Genomic DNA, 14,924 nt, shown 5'->3' with positions numbered 1-14,924 from the left:
ATTCTATGTTGTGTGTCTAGTTTGTCTATTTCTATGTTTGGCCTGATATGGTTCTCAATCAGAGGCAGGTGTTAGTCATGGTCTCTGATTGGGAACCATATTTAGGTAGCCTGTTTTGTGGGTGGTTGTGCCACACGGGACTGTTTCGGGTTTTCACGTTTCTTGTTTTGTAGTTGTATTCATGTTGAGTTTCCCTATTAAAACCATGGACACTTACCACGCTGCGTTTTGGTCCGCCTCTCCTTCGACGGAAGAATCCCGTTACAATAAGGCACTAAAGAAAAACGGCAAAAAATGTGTAAAAGAAAATTACTTTATGTCCAGAATGGAAAGCTTTATGTTTGTTGTAAAATAGGGCAGGTTTACACCGGTGTTCTGATTGCTAAGCTAGGTTGCTGGGTTGGATATTGAATCACTACAAGGCTGCCCGGCTAGAGCAGTATGGATGCCACTCATAATTGGCTTGTCCCCTCACCACCATGAACCACACACTGGTACTCTTTAGGGTTCTTTACATAACAACTGTAGGATGTGGTTCTACAAGGAATAGAAAAGGAACATATTATAGGACACAATAATATGTGTATATTACTATAAGATGCATACAGTATAAAGGCTTAATCAGATGAGCTTACTACGTAGGCAACGTAACCTAATGAAACAAGACACAGATGTGAATACAATGGTGACTTAAAATGATATGTGGTATGTAATAGGCTCCTATTACATCTAAAAGATTATGCAGTTTATGAGAACATGAATACCAGCCGCAGAATACAGCTGCAGTCTATACAACGCTACACAATACAGCCCTAGTATGCTAACCATAAACCGCTAAACCTTAAACTATAAAGTGGTCCGAAAGGACACGTGACACCAGGAAGGCGCAATAACTGCGTACTGACCATGAAACTGGTGGGACAGAGCGAAAGCGCACACTAACGTAACTTAAACCTGCTATATTTAATGAGCTGCTGCAGTTACCAGCAGGCTGTAAATGTAAACCAACTCTGCATCTTATGACCACGATAATAGCATAAACATAACTGCAATGCACTGTGTGCATGACGCATAGAAAATAGTTAGCCTGGCTAAGTAGCTATCGTAACTTCATTTGCTAGTAATGACGATACATAGTCAATTTCAACTTTAGAATAACCCCCCTGACAGCATACATACAGTGTAATAAACATGACTTATTCTTACTTGGTTTTAGATGAACGCACAAATACAGTTAAACATGCTGAAACATGTCTTCTTATTATTTCTGTGGATAATCACAACTGTCCATTCCCTGTCTACACCAAAACTCACAGGCTGGATGCCGGACTTACAACGACAGGCTAAAGAGAATGTCTCTGATTGGATAGCATGTTAGGGGTGATTGATTGATGAGCTGTCAGACATTCTAACTAAAAGGGACAAACTAGAGCTGCATAGAGAAATACTAAATCTGAAGTTCTGGCCTTTTTCTACATTTGGGGACAAATCCAACACAACACATCACTGAGTACCACTCTTCATATTTTTAAGCATGGTGGTGGCTGTATCATGTTATGGGTATGCTTGACACCACCATGACTAGGAAGTTTTTTATGATAAAATGAAATGGAATAGAGCTAAACACAGGCAAAATCCTCGACGAAAACCTGGTTCAGTCTGCTTTCCAACAGACACTGGGAGACAAATTCACCTTTCAGCAGGACAATAACCTAAAGCACAAGGCTAAATATACACTGGAGTTGTTTATCAAGACGACATTGAATGTTCTTGGCCTAGTTACAGTTTTGACTTAAATCGGCTTAAAAATATATTGCAAGACTTGAAAATGGCTGTCTAACAATGATCAGCAAGCAACTTGACAGAGCTTGAAGAATTTTAGAAAGAATAATGTGCAAAAATTGTACAATCCAGGTGTGCAAAGCTCTTAGAGACTTACCCAGAAAGACAGCTGTAATCACTGGCAAAGGTGATTATAATATGTATTGACTCAGTGGTGTGAATACTTATGTAACTTAGACACTTCTTTATTTCGTTTTCAATAAATGTGCAAAAAAACTCTAAAAATCTTTTTTCACTTTGCCATTATGGGGTATTGTGTGTAGATGGTTAACAAAAAATATATACATTTTTAATTCAGGCTGTAAGACAACAAAATGTGTAATAATAAGTATGAACACTTTCTGAAGGCATTGTCCATGGTCATTACCTCAAAACTGAAGAAGTGCTTGAGATTGTTCTCCATGGAACCTTCAAGAAGTGTGTCCTTACTGCACCACAGAATCAGGGTCATCATGACTGGTTTGCATTATTTACTGGGTCCATGTGTGGCTGTTCTTCCAAGGCTATTAGGGAATGGCCTTGGATGGTGATAGGATCCATGTTGCCATGACTAGAACATGAATTCTGAGCTGGAGCGTATGGGGACTGGAGCCATGGGGAGCGCCTGGGGCAATAGAACCCATGGGTTGAATCCTTCCACTCAGCCATTATGGGCTTATTTAGCATATGGAAAGGTTGATCTATTTTAAAATAACTCTAGAGAGCACAATACACAGTCTATATGTTTTCCATATTTGATTATGTCTGTATTTTGTATCGTTTGCAACTTCAGTTAAAGTGAACTCAAGGAGAATACAGATGAGGTAAAAGTGGATAGGTGGCTTCATTTAAATTAATTAGCTTTAAAGTACATTTATGCAAAGATTGACCCCAATGTGTTGGGCATAATGGGTAAAAAAAAAAAAACCTACATTCATAGTACGCTGGTGCCTCCCTGTGGTTCTAAAGTAGCTGTACAGGTGGTTGTAAAGAGGCCGATCAAATACAACCAAAAGTCAACATAATGACCGATGTCTATGACCGAAAGATGAAAGTGACCCTAACGCTAATATTAGCTCATTGAACTTACCTACATTAAGCACCTTGACCGGGACTGCCCCCCTCCAAGTTGAATATCTTTTCAATAGGTCCATACAAACAGGACATATAACATACAAACATGATATATCATTTGAGGACGCTTTGTGTCATTCAATCACATTTTGGACTGGTCAACAAAGTGGTTGCTTCTGGGTAAAAAAAAATCCATGTCCCAGGTTTATGTTCCACTGGATAAAATCAGGATATGCCTTCTGTGTACATGACTGCTGTAGCCTACCCACTTCGCATAGGGCATCAAGAATGTATCAGAAATGTAACACATTTATAAAAAGCCAGGGACATTTCAGGGCATATGATGAAAAATGGTTGGTCACTCTTATGACCATCAACCTACAGTAGCTAGCCAGAACACTGGGAAGAACACAACAACTCTCTCTGCACCAGATATTTGTGGAGTGAGTGATAGCTAATAGCTGTGTTCCCATATGATAGCCAGACTGGGAACCACAACAAGACACAATTTGGGGGGTCCGGTGTCAAATGTTAAAGGAGTAGGTAAAGGTCACTCATCCCAGTGACTAGCACAAACAGATGACTGGAGACAGCTGTTGAATAATACTGTATTTCAAACCATAGAACAATACTGTGAAGGAGTGAATTCATGTGCTATCTCAGTGGCCTCAAATTTTTTAAGAGATGCTGGTTCGGGAATGATTTAATATGCCACAGGGCACATATTTGCTGTCCCACTAGATGGCAATATAACTATAACTGACGGCTAATTCTTCTCATGTCAAGGCAACTGGTGATATACCTTGCCTTGATATTTTGGGTCAATTGAACTCTTGCTTGTAGCCATAAACAAGTACTAAAGTGTTTGTTTGTTTTCTGCACAGGACTCAGGAATATTGTAAACAATATTGACATACAGAAAGGATATGTTGGGGTCAACCGAGCTTCTCATGTCTCCACTCCTATAAATTCCTTTTTGTTTTGCTATGTTGTTGCTTATAATTTTGTTGTTATGACTAGGATTGCCTATTTTGTTCCCTTTTGAACTGTCTGAGGGGAGTGTGAACAATTTCTGCATCTGTCAGTTCACTAATAGTGTCCCAACGGGAAGAACATTAGGGAATGCTTTCCGGTCTTACTGAAAATGTTCTTGCTATATTTTATTACTGTAGTGACTTTTTTTCCCCATGTTATATGTATTTATGCTTTGTCTTGACAATTCATCTATATATCAATATCCGCTACATTCTTTGATACAACATTGACACATCAGTTTTATTTCAAAACAAGCATTGTAACTGTGTGAATGTTCACTTCCACAGGTCTGTAAAGTCTAGACAACTGATTGCTGATTGGGACAGGTGTGAATGTTCTGGGAGGCAACTAGAAGGACATGCCTTGCTCATATTGATATCAAATTGAACTATCAATATTGGTGCCCACCACCTATTACCATGTTATTATGCCGGTTTTATTCAGAGACATATAGCCTACAAAACATATAGACTGATTCGGCTAATTCGGTCATTATAGCTTTGCTAAGGACATCATCCAGTGGTCTTATGTTGAATTACATGTTGTATTGCTTTTGCCAAAGGAGGTACTGTATGCAAGAAAGAAGCATATGAACTCAGCGAGCATATGAACTTTTTCAGGACCCTGTCTTTCAAAGATAATTAGTAGAAACACTGTTTCCCGTGCTTGTTCAATGAAGCATAAACAATTAATGAACATGCACCTGTGGAACGGTCGTTAAGACACTAACAGCTTACATACGGTAGGCAATTAAGGTCACAGTTATGAAAACGTAGGGCACTAAAGAGGCCTTTCTACTGACTGTGAAAAACACTAAAAGAAAGATGCCCAGGGTCCCTGCTCATCTGCGTGAACGTGCCTTAGACATGCTGCAAGGAGGCATGAGGACGGCAGATGTGGCCAGGGCAATAAATTGCAATGTCCATACTTTGAGATGCCTAAGACAGTGCTACAGGGAGACAGGACAGACAGCTGATTGTCCTTGCAGTGGCAGACCACGTCTAACAACACCTGCACAGGATCGGTACATCTGAACATCACACCTGTGGGACAGGTACAGGATTGCAACAATAACTGCCCGAGTTACACCAGGAACGCAAAATCCATCCATCAGGGCTGACTGTCCGCAAAAGGATGAGACAGGCTGGACTGAGGGCTTGTAGGTCTGTTGTAAGGCAGGTCCTCACCAGACATCACCAGCAACAATGTTGCCTATGGGCACAAACCCACCGTCGCTGGACCAGACAGGACTGGCAAAAAGTGCTCTTCACTGACAAGTCGCGGTTTTGTCTCACCTGGGGTGATGGTCGGATTCGCATTTATCGTCGAAGGAATGAGCGTTACACCGAGGCCTGTACTCTGGAGTGGGATCGATTTGGAGGTGGAGGGTCCGTCATGGTCTGGGGCAGTGTGTCACAGCATCATAGGACTGAGCTTGTTGTCATTGCAGGCAGTCTCAACGCTGTGCGTTACAGGGAAGACATCCTCCTCCCTCATGTGGTACCCTTCCTGCAGGCTCATCCTGACATGACCCTCCAGCATGACAATGCCACCAGCCATACTGCTCGTTCTGTGCGTGATTTCCTGCAAGACAGGAATGTCAGTGTTCTGCCATGGCCATTGAAGAGCCCGGATCTCAATCCCATTGAGCACGTCTGGGATCTGTTGGATCGGAGGGTGAGGGCGAGGGCCATTCCCCCCAGAAATGTCCGGAAACTTGCTGGTGCCTTGGAAGTGTGGGGTAACATCTCACAGCAAGAACTGACATATCTGGTGCAGTCCATGAGGAGGAGATGCACTGCAGTACTTAATGCAACTGGTGGCCCCACCAAATACTGACTGTTAATTTTGATTTTGACCCCCCCCTTTGTTCAGGGACACATTATTCCATTTATGTTAGTCACATGTCTGTGGAACTTGTTTAGCTTATGTCTCAGTTGTTGAATCTTATGTTAAGTTTGCCGAAAATAAACGCAGTAGATTAAGTCCTGAAGTTGAGAGCCTGTAATGTATTTTTACAATAATAGTGACAGGAAGGGTAAACCGGTATCACAATGCTTTGCTTATATCGATATTAAACAATATTGATATCATATCAATCAAACTATCGATAGGCAATTGAAGCCCACCACTAATATTTTAACATTCATATTTATTATGTCAACATTTTTCCTTGTACTCCTTTCGATATTTCAAGACTTTGTAAATGATCATTGTGGCTTTTTGATATAATTAGCTGAATTTGAGGGTCTCTGCCTTTTGAGTAGCCTACTCATAGGCTATTACAAGAGCTATATACTGTTCCCCGAAGGAGGGAATGAGGTATAACATAGCATGGGAGTCAACGACCAATCCTTTCACGCACAATGAGATAATGGATGCCGAGTCCACCCTCTGAAGCCACATCCTTTCTGCCTATAATTTCTGGGCTTGCATCCATTTCCTCAATTCAGTACCGATCTTCAGCAAAACCCCCACTGCAGCCCACGTCCATAGACCCCATGGTTCCAAGAACAATACTTACCTTCCAAGTCTGAAATGGCAGAACTTGTACAAGGAACAGCAAGTCCAAAACCACAGAACACATGTAGTGACTTGGTAAAGCGCACACGCACACTGCATAGCATCAACCAGAGTCGATGAACTACGGCAGCCCGAGGCTCAAACCCACAGGGAACCTGCAGTAACCTAAAAACTGTACACGAGCGCTGTCATAGCAGCCCAAGTCTCAAACCTACAGGCAAACTGTGGTAACCCGGACAAAATGCTGCCAAAGTCCATAGACCCCACAGTTCCAAGAACAATACTTACTTTGCGAGCCTGAAAAGTCCGAACTCGTTCAAGGAACAGCAAGTCCAAAACAACAGGGCACCTGCTGTGACTTGATAATGCGCATTCCCGTGCCGCCTCATGGACGCACCATGGCAGCCAAAGGCTCACACCCACAGGGAAACTGTGGTAACCGTATAAATCAGCAATCTGGGCAATGGCGGACACCAAGGCAGAGATTGTATACACTGTTCAAAAAAATAAAGGGAACACTAAAATAACACATCCTAGATCTGAATGAATGAAATATTCTTATTAAATACTTTTTTCTTTACATAGTTGAATGTGGTGACAACAAAATCACACAAAAATGATCAATGGAAATCAAATTTATCAACCCATGGAGGTCTGGATTTGGAGTCACACTCAAACTTAAAGTGAAAAACCACACTACAGGCTGATCCAACTTTGATGTAATGTCCTTAAAACAAGTCCAAATGAGGCTCAGTAGTGTGTGTGGCCTCCACGTGCCTGTATGACCTCCCTACAATGCCTGGGCATGCTCCTGATGAGGTGGCGGATGGTCTCCTGAGGGATCTCCTCCCAGACCTGAACGAAAGCATCCGCCAACTCCTGGAGGATGGAGCGAGACATGATGTCCCAGATGTGCTCAATTGGATTCAGGTCTGGGGAACAGGCGGGCCAGTCCATAGCATCAATGCCTTCCTCTTGCAGGAACTGCTGACACACTCCAGCCACATGAGGTCTAGCATTGTCTTGCATTAGGAGGAACCCAGGGCCAAACCGGTCATGCTGGAGGATGTTGCAGGCAGCAGAACGTTCTCCACGGGGTCTCCAGACTCTGTCACGTCTGTCACATGTGCTCAGTGTGAACCTGCTTTCATCTGTGAAGAGCACAGGGTGCCAGTGGCGAATTTGCCAATCTTGGTGTTCTCTGGCAAATGCCAAACGTCCTGCACGGTGTTGGGCTGTAAGCACAAACCCCACCTGTGGACATCGGGCCCTCATACCACCTTCATGGAGTCTGTTTCTGACCATTTGAGCAGACACATGCACATTTGTGGCCTGCTGGAGGTAATTTTGCAGGGCTCTGGCAGTGCTCCTCCTGCTCCTCCTTGCACAAAGGCGGAGGTAGCGGTCCTGCTGCTGGGTTGTTGCCCTCCTACGGCCTCCTCCACGTCTCCTGATGTACTGGCCTGTCTCCTGGTAGCGCCTCTATGCTCTGGACACTACGCTGACAGACACAGGAAACGTTCTTGCCACAGCTCGCATTGATGTCCCATCCTGGATGAGCTGCACTACTTGAGCCACTTGTGTGGGTTGTAGACTCCGTCTCATGCTACCACTAGTGTGAAAGCACCGCCAGCATTCAAAAGTGACCAAAACATCAGCAAGGAAGCATAGGAACTGAGAAGTGGTCTGTGGTCACCACCTGCAGAACCACTCCTTTATTGGGGGTGTCTTGCTAATTGCCTATAATTTCCACCTGTTGTCTATTCCATTTGCACAACAGCATGTAAATTTATTGTCAATCAGTGTTGCTTCCTCAGTGGACCGTTTGATTTCACAGAAGTGTGATTGACTTGGAGTTACATTGTGTTGTTTAAGTGTTCCCTTAATTTTTTTTTGAGCAGTGTATAATTTTTAACAACCAACATGGTATTTATTATTCTGGTTAGCCATATTATATTTTTTAAATTCCATATGTGTTATTTTTGTGTTCATAGTCAAATTGAATCAGGTGTACTAGCTCTAGAATAGCAGGGGGTCCCTGAGGTGAGAATTGAGAACCACTAATTTAGTCAACTGTTCTCAAATAACACAAGCGAATCTTCCACAATACACTGTAACTGGCCATATTCATATTTAACTAAGAGCGAAACACAACAGATTAGCTCAAATGGAATGTCACTCATAGTTGCACAAAAAGAGGTGTGCGCAAACCACGCCCCAAAATATGCTAATGAGCCCAGTTATTTGAGTCATTATGGTTCCAAAAAGAACCATCAACCTTACCAAAGAACCCTTGAAGAACCCTAATTTCTAATTGTGTAACACACATTCTTCAATCACTATTTTAAAAATGATAATAGGCATTTATCAGATGAGCAGGCAACAAAAAGTAGCTAGCTAACAGCTGACAGTTCTCTCTCGCTCTCCTCTCGTCTCACACAGCCCAAAATAAATGTGTTGCTATGGAAACTCACAGGCAGCAGATTGCAGGGAGGTGGGGCAGACAGACGCGCAGCTAACGGAATAAGTTATTTCTGATTTCAGGGTGTTAAAAGGAGCACAGGACAGTAATGATCTTTCGTAACAGGACAGGAAATGTATGGGGTTATTTATATAACTGTTGCGGGATCGAGACAGTGCTGGGAAAAAAAATACAAGATGGGACACATCACATCACTCCAGTGCGTCAACCTCTATTCCGAAGCAATATTTAACGTAAATATCACAATAGCCACTTGTATTACACATTAAAGCATAGCTACAAATTATTCAACAATGCAACCAACTTGTACACTCCTGAATAATGCAACCAAACAATTCACAAGCATGTGCAGACTGGGTTTATTTTCGTGTCCGTACACATTACATTAGCAGACAATACACAGCTAGCTAACTAACAACATGCTTCATGATCAATATATGAATATAGAAGTTCAGTAACCTTATTATACAGTGTCATTAATTGCATAATATAGCTACAATACACAGGTAGGAAACGTTAGCTAACCAACTAATCAAAATAATTTCTGCGTCCTCACAATAACAACGGGACGTGCTAGACATTACATTTAAGTCATTTAGCAGATGCTAGCTGTTAGCTGAATGCAGACAATTTGCTGAACCATAGTTAGATAACTCTTACGCTAGCATCTTGAAGTTGCATTAGAACAAACCACGTTTCATTTTATCAGTATCATGGAAGGATTATATTTAGTAAAAGCTCAATTGCGACTGAAAACATTGATAATTCCCTGCTGCTTGCTTGCATAACCGTAGCTTTTTATTTTTAAAAAGTATGGGTATCAACGTGGGTCGCGACCTATCAGAGTAACTTGATAATTATTTCATGAATTACTGGAATTGATTTGGCCAAGTGCAACTGCGCTCTCTGTTCGGTGCGCTCTCTGCTTAGCAGCAGATGTCCGTGTGCTTCGCGCTTTACCGGATATTTTTTCTGCAGTTTTCTTGAAGATCACTCTGCGACACACATTGACTTGTCATTTCAACTCGCCATCACTCACTGCTGTCATCAAATGGATTCATGCTAGCCACAAGTTCTGACTGAACTCAGTTGTCATGAAACGCAAATACAGCGATGAGTTTCTCTCTCTTTCATACAAACTTTGAGAAAAAACGAGGAGCGCCCACAATGTGTTTTGTGCGGGGAAGTGCTTAATAATGAGTCCTTCAAAATGAACAAATTAATAAAACGACACATCCTGGCCAAACATCCACAGGATGATGGTAAACCCAGGGAGTTCTTTCAGAACAGGGCTTCAGGAAACAGTGCTTCAACAGTGGGAAAGTAAGTCAGCTAGCAGGGCATTGTTGTCATTTTATAACGGGTGATGATGAGCAGAAATAAGGGCGTACTAACTCTCATAGTAGTAGATGTGAATTTCTCTTTCAAACAATCCCTTGGCCTTATACACAGATAATAGCTAACATTAACCAAAGCAAACTACCTAGCTTAGTGCAACCCTTAGAAACAGCACAGATGAAGTTTATTTTTTTTAAGATCAGGCCTACTGTACACCTTACTGTAGAAATGACTGTTGAAAACTAGTCTAGGTTGGAACTGTTGTTTTTAAAATACAAGTTATCATTTTTATTCTGAACTGGAATAAAATCATTTAAGCAAGATGCTTTTTGAGGCAAACACACTCACACAGTTCTGGGTTGCTCGTCTACAGCAGGAAGTGGTCTCCTGGCTGACTGAGGAAGCTGTAGATGTTCTGATCCAGTTTGGCACCACATACCTATGCGAGTCAGGGTTATCAACTCTGAAACCGTGCCAATGCTAAGTATGACCTATGTGTTGTACTGTCAGAAACTGAGCCCAGAATAGACATGCTAGGTGAAAACTTTAACCAGCCACACACCTCTCATTAGGACTGTGTGTGTGTGTGTGTGTGTGTGTGTGTGTGTGTGTGTGTGTGTGTGTGTGTGTGTGTGTGTGTGTGTGTGTGTGTGTGTGTGTGTGTGTGTGTGTGTGTGTGTGTGTGTGTGTGTGTGTGTGTGTGTGTGTGTGTGTGTGTGTGTGTGTGTTCTGGTCTAAATCTGTGTGATGTGATCAATCAGTTTATTCCAGTTCAGAATCCAAAAAATATGTATTGTAATTCAACAGCAACAGTTCCAACCTAGACTTTCTTTCAATAATAATTTATACAGTAAGATGTACAGTAGGCCTGATCATTTTTCATCTGTACTGTTACTTAGGGTTGCACTATGAAAAAGCCTGTGTGTGTGTTCTGTTATTCATCTGTGTGATGTGATCAATCACTTTATTCCAGTTCGGAATGAAAATGATTTATTGTATTTTAAGAGCAACAGTTCCAACCTAGACAGATGTGTAAGAGTGTTTTTAAACGGGGGAAAATAAACATTAATAGATATTTATTTTAATTGTTTTTTGTTTTTTTGTCTATATTGCATTTGTTTAAGGCATAAGGTTAATGAAATGTACTGATATTTACATATAGTTGCATATTTTCCTAAGCTTGGGGCCCAGGAAAACACAGAATTTCTCATTTGGGTCCCAGGCTGAAAAGTTTAAGATCCCTTGCTCTAGATGATAGCTCCCTCTGAGCAGCCAAGAAAAAAAACACAGTTGAGATTCCTTTTCTTCACGGAACTGCTAAAATTTCAAAATTGTTGACAGGCTGTTAAAAAATATTCTGGCAAAATCTCAATAAAACAGATGGGATACAAGGAAAATATCTCTTCTATTAAATGTTTTACTGTTGAGCATTTGGCTCAATGAGACAATTCTGTTTACACTGCAATGCTTGGAGGGAGGTGACTCTGCAGGAAGGCACTCTTGAATGTCTTGAGATTCCCTCCAGTGTAAAATTGGGTCTACTACATCAGCAGCTACACTGTAGCGATTTAATTCAGAGCACAATTGGGGGGGTCACGACACTACAATATCGATTAGGCCTATAAGTTTAGTATAGCTGCTTTTTCATAACATTTTAGTTTAAGTAGGTCTAACGTGATGATATTATAAAAACATAAAGGGCATATTTTTCTCTAATGACCATATAATAAAAACATTGCAACTCACCATGTCACTGAATCAATGGGAGCCCTGAGCTTGTTTCCCGGCAACAAGACAGTCCCATCTAGGGGTGATGGGAGACAGTGACATGTTCCTTATGTCCAGTCTACTCTAATTTTGTTTTTATTGCCGTCATTGCGGAAAACCCTGCTTCGCAGAGATAGGATGTTGGCAATGGAAGCAATGTTTTCAGTGCAGGATATTCAGCCTTGATTTTAATCCAGGTCGGCAGAGATTAAGTTTTAAACATACTTTTAAGGCCACCGTCATTTACAACATCAAGGAGTTGATCTTCCTGCACAGACATGGACGATTCACCTGGGATATTCACAAATGGGTCGCGGATCCATTCCTTCGCACTTCGTGGGTCTTTGGCGGTTGGGAAGTAACGCTCGAACTCTGTTGACAGCGAAGCTAGGTGGTCGTGCACCAGCTGGGATAAAGACGGGCCCGGTATCTCCCAAAATCCCTGCTAATGTTTGGAACATGTCAAATATGCCCCTGTCCACTCGCCGTCCCCACAGTTCCAGTTTGGCTTTGAATGCAGCCACTTTATCTGCCAACTTAAAGACAGCTGTCATTCTCCCCTGAAGTGACAGATTGAGTTCATTGAGCAGGTTGAATATGTCGCAACGGTAAGCGAGTTTTGCGACCCATTCCTTGTCATTGAAATGTGCTGATAGTGGTGACTTCTTTTCCTAAAGAAATCTCTGCAGCGGCTCTCTTAACTCAAACGCTCTGGCAAGCGATCTAGCCATCTGACTTCTGTGTATAAGAGAAGGCGTTTGAGCTCTGAGTCCATTTCTTCACAGGATGTGGACAATGGAGACTTTTTACTGGGAGGAGGATGTGAGCAAGAGATCCTAATCTCCCTCAAGAGGCATTGCTATACATTATCGTACATGACCACCAAGCCTATCAATACTTGCTCAGTCACTACACTGATGAAGCGCTTTTGTTGTTGTCGATCATCGGCCACGATTTAGTGATGGCTGTCGGGAATGACAGACGGGACATACTGGGTCTCATACTGCAAGAAGCACATCGACTAACCTAGTCTGCAGTCATATATGAACCGAGGCGGATGTTTTCACATGAAGAATGGTAAGACCCCACTACATCTGGCCTGTGAGCTCCTGCGCTCCGAAGCATTCATTCTGTTATTGGGAAATGGAGCCTCACCACTGGCAGAGGATCACAACGGTGTGACACCACTGGATGTAATTTTGGGACAGCTGTGGGACTCCAAAGTGAACATTGGGGCCAAAAATCTGTGTCTTGACAACCTGTTAATGTTTATACCCAAGATTTGTTTGTTGGTCCAAAGTCCTTGGTGAGCGCAAATTAAAATATCTTGTTGGACAGAAGCCAGCTCCATTGTTTGTCATCGCTATGCAAAAATATCTGAGGCAGCTTCCCCCAGAGCATTTCCCTGACAGCCTGGATGAGCTTCCCATACCTTCCTCCTTGAAACCACTACCCTGCCAACTGCTTGGACAGCTTAACGTGCTTTGAACGTGTTTTAAATCTGTCTGCATTATTTATTTATTGACCCATATGAATGTTTTAGCATGACTGATCAAGATATCTGTGTGATGAGCCTGTAGGTCCTATGTATGATCTTATAAATGCAAACCCCTGTATGAAATGAATGGGTGCTAATTATGATCATATCTGTGATTCAAGTTTCAAATAAAATGGAAGATATATTTGGTAAATCATTTTATTTTTCTTAAAACCTTTTTATGTAAAGTTGTATGCAACTGTCTCAGATTGGAGACTAAATACAGGATAACAACATTTTCATCGCAGTGCTGAATTTTACACTTTTGTAGCCTATAGAAAATGTATGATTTGTTATCTGTTTAATGATTACCTCAATATGTATAATATCTTAATAGGAATTTTGATCTCGGAACTTTTAAACATATTTCAAATGGTAATAACAATTCCATTATGCTTCTCCAGTGATGGCTTTCCTCATTATCAATAGAAAAGAAAACTTGATAAACAAATAAATTGAAACTCGCATCATTGTTTCTTCTCTTCTGGCTTATTCCTTCCTTACAAATGATAAAAGCCTGGTGTTTAGCCCACTGATAAGCAGATTGGGAAGAGGGGTTGGGTAACTTAAAGAAGTCTCAAGGTATTGCTTGCATGAGGTAGCCTCATGATAAGTTGTAGACCACACTACATACCAAGAGAGTTCTCATCTATATTATTCGTGGACATCTATTTACCACAACAATCCAATGCTGGCACTAAGAACCCACTCAACGAGCTGTATAAAGCCATAAGTAAACAAGGAAATGCTCATCAAGAAGCGACGCTCCTATTGGCAGGGGACTTTAATGCAGGCAAACTTAAATCCATTTCACCTCATTTCTACCAGCATGTCACATGTGCAACCAGAGGGAAAAAACTCTAGACCACCTTTACTCCACACACAGAGATGAACACAAAGCTCTCCCTCGCCCTCCATAGGGCAAATCTGACCATAATTATATCCTCTTGATTCCTGCTTACAAGCTAAAACGAAAGCAGGAAGTACCAGTGACTGGCTCAATACAGAAGTGGTCAGATGACATTAATGCTACACTACAGGACTGTTTTGCTAGCACAGACTGGAATATGTTTCAGGATTCATCCAATGGCATTGCGGAGTATACCACCTCAGTCACCGGCTTCATCAATAAGTGCATCGACGACGTCGTCCCTACAGTGACCGTACGTGCATATCCCAACCAGAAGCCATGGATTACAAGTAACATACGCACCGAGCTAAAGGCAAGAGCTGCCGCTTTCAATGAGCGGGACACTAATCCGAACGCTTATAAGAAATCACGCTATGCCGTCAGACAAACCATCAAACAGGCAAAGCGTCAATACAGTACTAAGATTCAAATCCTAC

The 14,924-nt window shown here is 41.8% G+C and overlaps 1 pseudogene; it reads left to right on the top strand.

Annotated features, from left to right (window-relative positions):
* Nucleotides 1-12,835: 12,835 nt before the first annotated feature.
* On the top strand, nt 12,836-13,607 carry LOC118397782 (ankyrin repeat domain-containing protein 9-like; annotated as a pseudogene).
* The last annotated feature ends 1,317 nt before the right edge of the window (nt 13,608-14,924 follow it).

The sequence above is a fragment of the Oncorhynchus keta genome, chromosome 19, assembly GCF_023373465.1.
Source record: "Oncorhynchus keta strain PuntledgeMale-10-30-2019 chromosome 19, Oket_V2, whole genome shotgun sequence".
NCBI lineage: Eukaryota > Metazoa > Chordata > Actinopteri > Salmoniformes > Salmonidae > Oncorhynchus > Oncorhynchus keta.
This window is presented reverse-complemented; position numbering and strand designations above follow the sequence as displayed.